At 40.4% G+C, this 7,532-nt stretch overlaps 1 non-coding gene across 1 annotated transcript; it reads right to left on the minus strand.

Annotated features, from left to right (window-relative positions):
* Positions 1 to 1,778: 1,778 nt before the first annotated feature.
* On the minus strand, positions 1,779 to 1,994 carry LOC116684571 (small nucleolar RNA U3). Its single transcript, XR_004330787.1, has one exon. It is a non-coding gene; the product is annotated as a small nucleolar RNA U3 (small nucleolar RNA).
* Positions 1,995 to 7,532: the final 5,538 nt, after the last annotated feature.

Below are 7,532 nucleotides of genomic sequence, written 5' to 3' on the forward strand. Positions count from 1 at the left end.
ACCTAGAAGTCCAACCATCAGTAGTTATGGCGATGCTTTCTGCCTCTTTCAGACTCTGTACAACCTTGACCTTGGCTTCTTTGTAGAGGTTTGGGACTACAGTGCGAGTTAAATGCGCGCGTGATGGGATGACGTACCTCGGTTCCAGTGTATGGAGGAGTCGCCGAAATCCGACATTTTCCACCACAGAAAATGGCCTCATATCAGCTGCAATGAAAACGCCTATGTCCCTCGTTATTGCCGTGGCTCTTGCACTTACCGGTGGCAGAGATGCAAAGGCTTTTAGAGTTGTTTGCCCTTTTAATGTTTTCGTCGCGGGTGCAGTAGTTAGTAGAGAGCTGTGGTGGTGCTGTAAGTGTTTTTGCATTGTGCTCGTGTTAGCCGCGGTATACGGCATTTTTTTCTTACAATGTTTACATATTGTGTTCGTCTTGTCTGTCACTCTTTCGCCGTTTATCATTTCCGCAGGAAAACCAAAATGTTGCCACACAAATGATTTAAAAGTGGCAGGGGGATCTTCAATAGTAATTTCACGCTCCATCACGCTGACATCACATTACCTCACGAGACAACTTTTCACCTCAGCGAGAAATCTCGTCACGTTTTAATCTCGCGATTATCACACCCTTACTAGTTAGCTAACGGTAGCTTCCATGCTACATGAATAAGACGGACAGAGGTGTCTCTCATCTGGTGATAGGACCCTGATTCCCCCCCCCCGTCCTGTTGGCTCAGAGCTCCACAGACTCAGTCCACAGGTACTAATTAGTTTGACAGCTTGTCATCACTGAGTTGTGGTTGTGATGAAAAATGAACCAGAATTTTAAAAAAGTACACGAGTAAATGTTGCACTACATGCTTGCAGCTGTCATTCTGTTCATGGAAATATCAATCTACACATTTGTGAATTTTTTTTCTGTGACTTCACATTCAGAAGACCGGTGTGTGAATATTTTCTACAAGTGCAAATTACAAATTCAGATTTTTTTTTTTTTTACAAGCTCTCGTGTTTTTTTTTCATTGTGTGACATCAAATTAAGGTTTGGTTTCCCAGTCAGTCCCAGCAGTACAAGTGAGAAAGTGGTGGATGAAACGAGGACTGTGTGTCGGCGTTGTTGGTACGTGAGTGGAAATACATCCAACATGCTAAAGCATATCCAACGCCATCACCCAGACATGCCAATCACTGGAACGAGACAAAAAAAGTTGTCCGTCTCCTCCCTACAGTGGTTAACCAGCATTTAAATCCAAATACAAATAGGGCCAAAAAATCACTGAATCAATCTGGATTTCCACATCACCTTCAATGCCCCGTATCCACGAGTAACCTGGCTTTAAATATTTGCTGTATGTACTCAAACCTCGTTACAACACGCCATCCCATCCACCGGGACTTCAGTGTACCATTCCCCCCCTTTAATACATGTCAATAAACGTGAGCCTGAAAAGGCCACACCGTCTGATTAGTCAAGTGGAAACACCTGTGGGAGTGGAACATGGATGTGTAGAGATGGGCTTTCAAACAATGCACCTTTTTTACATGTCAAAGTAGGAAAAGCAAAGGTAGAAATAAAAATGAATTATGGCTTAACTCAGTTTACATTTTTACACTGGACATAAAACATTACAAAGTCAAGAAAGTAGGTGTTAACCCATTCAAGTAACATTGTCCACCATGGATTAAACATACTTCAAGACTGACTATAACTTCAGTTAATTGGAAAGCTTGACATGTTGTATTACCGTAACACATGTTAGTTTTCCACATATCTGCCACTATCACTCTGATCATATTCCCTTCCTCAATGCTCCATAAAGAAGCAAAAAATGATCATCAATGACAGATAGCATATGAAGTGAATCGTTACTCTCTGTCAACTTCATGCCCAGAAAGGAATATCATGACTCATCATCGTGGTCAGCGAGACCAAACACTTTAGACACACATTCCTCAAGTCAGAAACTCTAGAAATTATCCCTGAAAGTATAGTCTTGGTTAGACTGTGGGGGGGGGGAACTGCATCTCATTCACTGCAGAGTGATTGTCACTCAGGGTTCAGAGGGACAGAAGCTAATCGTTACGTGCTCCAGATGACTCTGAGGTGAGAAAATCTATTTAGATCTTTAAGAAGACCGATATGTAGATTGAATTAGATTTTCAGTCACTGTTGTCTCAATACTTCAGTGTCAGCCTACTTATTCCCTACAATAAATGCTCCAGTCCTTTCTTTGCATTAAACACCAGCCAATCCCAAGTGTTACATGTGAATAATCAATGTAGGATTAATCAGGAAGCTCACATAAGAGATAGTTGCAAGGCCTACCAAATGTTTAACTTTACAACTATAAGCTGTTGGAGCCTTGGTTGCCACCTTCCTCAAAATGTCAATCACAGGTTTTCCAGCCCCTGAGAGCAGAGCGGAAGCGTGCTGGGCCCATAACCCAGAGGTTGATGGATTAAAACCCTTCTCTGCTGTTTGTTATGCTATTAAGTCTATTTCCAGTCTGTTAACAAATCATCTGTTGCTGCAAGTGTCTGATGTGAAATGTCTCCACCTGCTGAAGAGTAAACTTAATGGCATGACAAGTTTCATCTATAAAAATGGAAGCTACGCTGCTCATTCCCGCGATGACACCCATAAAAACTAGAGTCTAATACAATAAATATATTACAGTACAAGTACATAAATACAGTAAAATAGAGACTGTAAAACATGTACATTTAAAGTGCTTGTTGTGCTGTCTGATAGTCTGAGGTATGCAAAAGAGAACATACCGCTTAGTTTGTGTCACAGGAGGTCTTAGTCTACCACTACGTTCTATAACCCTACCAGTCAGATTACCACAGGAGGTAATATCTTTTGCAGCTTATTTAAAGACTCTACCATAATACCTGCTGGAGATGCCAGGTCCTCATACATGGAAAGCATACCCTCTACCTTTGAGCTACATTCCCTGAAGATTTTCAGATTTTTAAAAGTTTTTTCTGAGATAGACTTAGACTTATCTTTATTAATCCTTTTGGGATGACTTCCGCAAGGCAAATTGAAATATCACTGAATAAAAGAAGAAGTCTGGGTAAAACATGTAATGTTAATGTTGTGTATGGCTTCAAAACCTGTAAATGCAACTGTGGTGGCTGGAAATCAAACCTTGGCAAAATGGTTGCACAGCTAATGGTATAAATCATGGTCGAAAAGTAACACACCTGTTGCCTTTCTGCTGCTTTCTGCTCTGTTGATAAACTTTTCAACTGGTTAGTAGTAGTTATCAGACACGGGCAAAGTGCAAATCGTAGTGCACTGCCTGTGTCTGTGGATCCTCGTGGAGGCAGCTTGATTGATTGATATGCTTCCTTATTTGTACCATAACAGAGATCTAATATTTTATCAAATTGGGTTGGGCGAGTAACCTTTCTGGCTAATCTTCACAAATAAAGCAAGTACCCACAAAATGAAAACTACTGCGATGGCTGGAAATCAAACCCAGGTGAATTGCTTGGAAGGCATCTATGCTCACCACTATACCACCATCACAGGGCAATGCAATGTTCACTGCAAATCTTGATACACATCTGGGCATTGAGACTGATTTTGCATTAATTACCATAAATGCAAGGAGGTCACGGCAACTCACAACACTGTGCTATTCAAATATGCACTAGTCCTATTCAATTGTTGAGTAAAGCAGGACATGGGTAAAGTGCACCGAGTTTTTGACACTTGATAAGTTAATCATCCACTTTATGGTATTTTAATACTCGCTGCATTGTTTCATTTTCTCTTTCAGAATAAGAGCTTCTGCAGCTCTTTGACAGACTGGACAAGGAATACCTGCTGGAGATGCTGGGGATTGAACCCAGGTCCTCATACATGCTAAGCATGCGCTCTACCACTGAAAGTTTCCAAATTTCTTTTACTTTTTCTAAGATCATTGAATAAGAGAAGAACGCTATCGGAAACTCGGTCAGTGGAGCCATGAAAAGACCCCATGACAATCTACCTGACCATAGCCTTTCAAGTCAGTGACAAATCTAAGCTGCATTTCCTTTTTACCAAAATTCAATTTCAAATTTTGGTGAAATGTTTTGCGTCAAAAGTAGTCTGTTGTTCAATATAATCAGACAGCTCAATCTGGCAGTGGAGCCATAAAAACACCACATGCCAAACAAACTACTTGAACATTGCCCTTCTAGTCACTGACTGATCACATTTCCTTGATGCAAAATTGCTAATGCATTTTGTTTGTTTGTTTTATTTGATCCCCATTAGGACAATGCACTGTTCACTGCAAATCTTGCAAGACATCTGGTCATGAGACTGATTTTTGCACTAATTACCATGAATACAAGGAGATTGCCTTTTAATACTTTTGTCTTTCAGAATAAGAGGTTTTGCAGCTCTTTTACAGACTGTTGAAACAGAACAAATTTAAGAAATAAGATAAAGAAATTTAAGAAATAAGATAACAAAAGCCCTATAACAAACTAATTTTAAATTACATATTTAATTCCTTTGAAATAAATATGTCTTAAGTGATTTTTTAAACCATACTGAGAGTTGTGTTTGATGGTCGTTGGGAGAGAGTTCCATTCACACATCGCTCTGTACCCGACAGAACGCTGAATTGATTTAGTTTTCACTTTAGGTAAAATAAAACTCCCTCCTACTGCACGCCTTGTTGGATGATGATGTGGAGCAGTACTAAAGGATAGTTTTCTGTTTGAAATAAAAGGTGTTTTGTTTGTTATAACGTTATGTAAAAAAAACATTAGTAAATACACAAATCTATTTTTAACTTTAAACCATGAGAGTTGTTCATGCATGTTATCAACATTTGATCTAAACCCACACGAGAGAGCCACACGTGCAGCTTTATTCTTTAGTCACTTGTCATTTTTTCATATTAATTGCTGAAGTGCTGGACCACACTACTGAGCAGTTATCCACATGTGAAAAAAAACAAAACCTGAAGAACTTTTTTACCCATCTGTGGTGTGAAGACGTTTGCACACCTTTTAATAACTGAAGAGGTGTTGCCCATTTTAGTTACCAGCTTCTGAACATGTTTGTCCCAACACAATCTATTGTCAATCATCACACCCAAAAGTTTAGCCTCTTCTCTTTGCTCTACAGATGTTTGCTCTATACTGAGTTCAAGTTTCGGTTTGGAACATTAAAAAAAGGAGTTCCAACCACTAAACTAGTAGTTTTAGAGCCATTAACAATCAGTTTGTCACTCCTGATCCAGTCCACCACTGACTGTAGCTTTCTATGTAGTTTAGTGTTTAAATCACCAATATCAGCTCCTGATAAATATATAGTAGACTCATCAGTAAACATGGAAATGCTCGCTTTATCTAAAACAGATGGAACAGGAACGCTGTGGCAGAAACACAAGTGAGTACAAGAGCAAGGCAACGGAATACCAAACAGCTGTAGTACAAGACCAGTTACCACGTGAAAGTAGGTAACGAACTGGTGCCGAAGAGGTGGTCGGCCCAGGTTTAAGTACAGATGGAATGGTGATGATGATGATGCTCAGCTGTGTAGGAGTGGTGATGATGATTATGCTCAGCTGTGTAGTCAGACGGAGGAGGGGGTGAGTGGAAACTCCTCTCATGGGACCGGATAGGAGCGCCCTCTGGCGGCCGATGAAAACACAGACAGACAAACAGGAAAAACAACAACAAGGAAGACAGCGGACCCATAACACAATGACCATCAGTGATGGCAAAAGTACTCACTGCCCGTACTCAAGTAGAAGTACAGATAATTGTGTTAACAAATACTCTGGTAAATGTAGAAGAACTGATTTAACTTCTTTACTCAAGTAAAAGTAACAAAGTACAGGCTTAGCAATTTACTTAAAAAGAGTAAGAAGACTCGCCCCAATGGTGCTATTAAAAACCTCCTTCACCATTATGGCGGGCACAATATCTAAGGGACAGTTGGTAGGTTTCATATGTTGTACAACCTCACTAAGTAACGTCAGAGAAACGGGCTTAAATTCCTCAAACACAGCTGAGTGTGTAGGAGAAGCAGATAAAAATACCTTAAAATTAGCACTGGTAAGCGAAACTTTTCTCACATGTACTATTTGGATTTTGCATGGATTTATGAGTTAATAGTATTAAATGACAATCTAGGTTTGTGGCAACTGTCCCTTAATACACCCAGTGACACATGAGGATTGTCTTTCCATCTTTGTTCAGCTTGTCTGCAGTGTTGCCTAAGGGCCCTTGTGGTGTCATTTAGCCAGGGGTCCGCCTTAGATTTAACATCTTTAATCCGATAAGGGGCAATAGAGTCTAGGATTTCAGTGCATGTGGAGTGGAACTCAGAGAGAATGTTATCTGGGGAAGAGGGAGAGACCAGACCATTCTTGGCATAATACTGTGAGCTCACAACGCAGATTCAAACTCTCCAGCTGAAGACGAGGTGATGCAGCGGCGTCTAGAAGCTGAGGAGACAGGCTTAATTGCGGGTGGTGGAACATGTCTATGTCTGTGGACCCTCATAGAGGCAGCTTGATTGATTGTTATGCTCCCTTATTTGTGCGAAATAACCGAGATCTAATGTTTTATCAAACCTTTTTGACAATAAAGCAAGTAACGTCACTCAAAGAAAGTTACTGGCTGGGAATCAAAGCCATATCAACTGCTTGGAAGGCAGCTGTGCTCACCACTATACCACCATCGCAAATCTTGCAACACATCTGGGCATTGAAACTGAAAATAAATGCTACCTATGAGATATTACTATACTGTCCATGAAGGTACATCTGCCATTTGGTACAATGGCACCGCTGAAGGACGGCTTTCGTTGTCGGCAGGACTCGAACCTGCGCGGGGAGACCCCCATGGATTCAAGTCCATCGCCTTAACCACTCGGCCACGACAACCTGAAAAGCAATGCAATACCGATTTGCACTAATATTGATAACCTATTCAAGGCAAGGCAAGGCCGCTTAATTTGTAGAGCACCTTTCAACAACACGGCAATTCTAAGTGCTTCACACAAAAAACGCTAAAAAATAAAAATAGATAAAACACAAGAATACAAGTTACAGTGCAGTATATGAAATTAAACATTAAAGAAATGAACAACTAACTTCCTTGGACACACTGAGCTCCTCTCTCCTTTATCTTTCCATTTGTGTGATTCCACGGGCTCTCCTCAGAAGCTGTTGCCTGGCTCTGAATCACGAAAAAAACACAAGTAAAGTTAAAAAACACTGCATAAACTTTGCTACCGTGTGTTTATTTAAATATGGGTACACTTCACATGTAGGTGTATACTTTACTGCAAATTAAACTGAGATGTCAGGGTTTCAATCTCCACCTTCTGAAAAGTGCTGCTTCTTAGCCGGGTTATGTCCGGCCATGTCATAAATAGTAGTGGCGAGGACTTAAAACCGAGAATGTATTGGGGCGTGATATTTTAATTGTTGTGATTGTTGTGTGCCTTTAACATCGCACATGTGGATATTATGAAAGAAATTGCCTAGCAAACCCTCGCAACTTTTTTAAA

Source organism: Etheostoma spectabile, unplaced genomic scaffold (assembly GCF_008692095.1).
Source record: "Etheostoma spectabile isolate EspeVRDwgs_2016 unplaced genomic scaffold, UIUC_Espe_1.0 scaffold00019309, whole genome shotgun sequence".
In the NCBI taxonomy this organism is placed as follows: domain Eukaryota; kingdom Metazoa; phylum Chordata; class Actinopteri; order Perciformes; family Percidae; genus Etheostoma; species Etheostoma spectabile.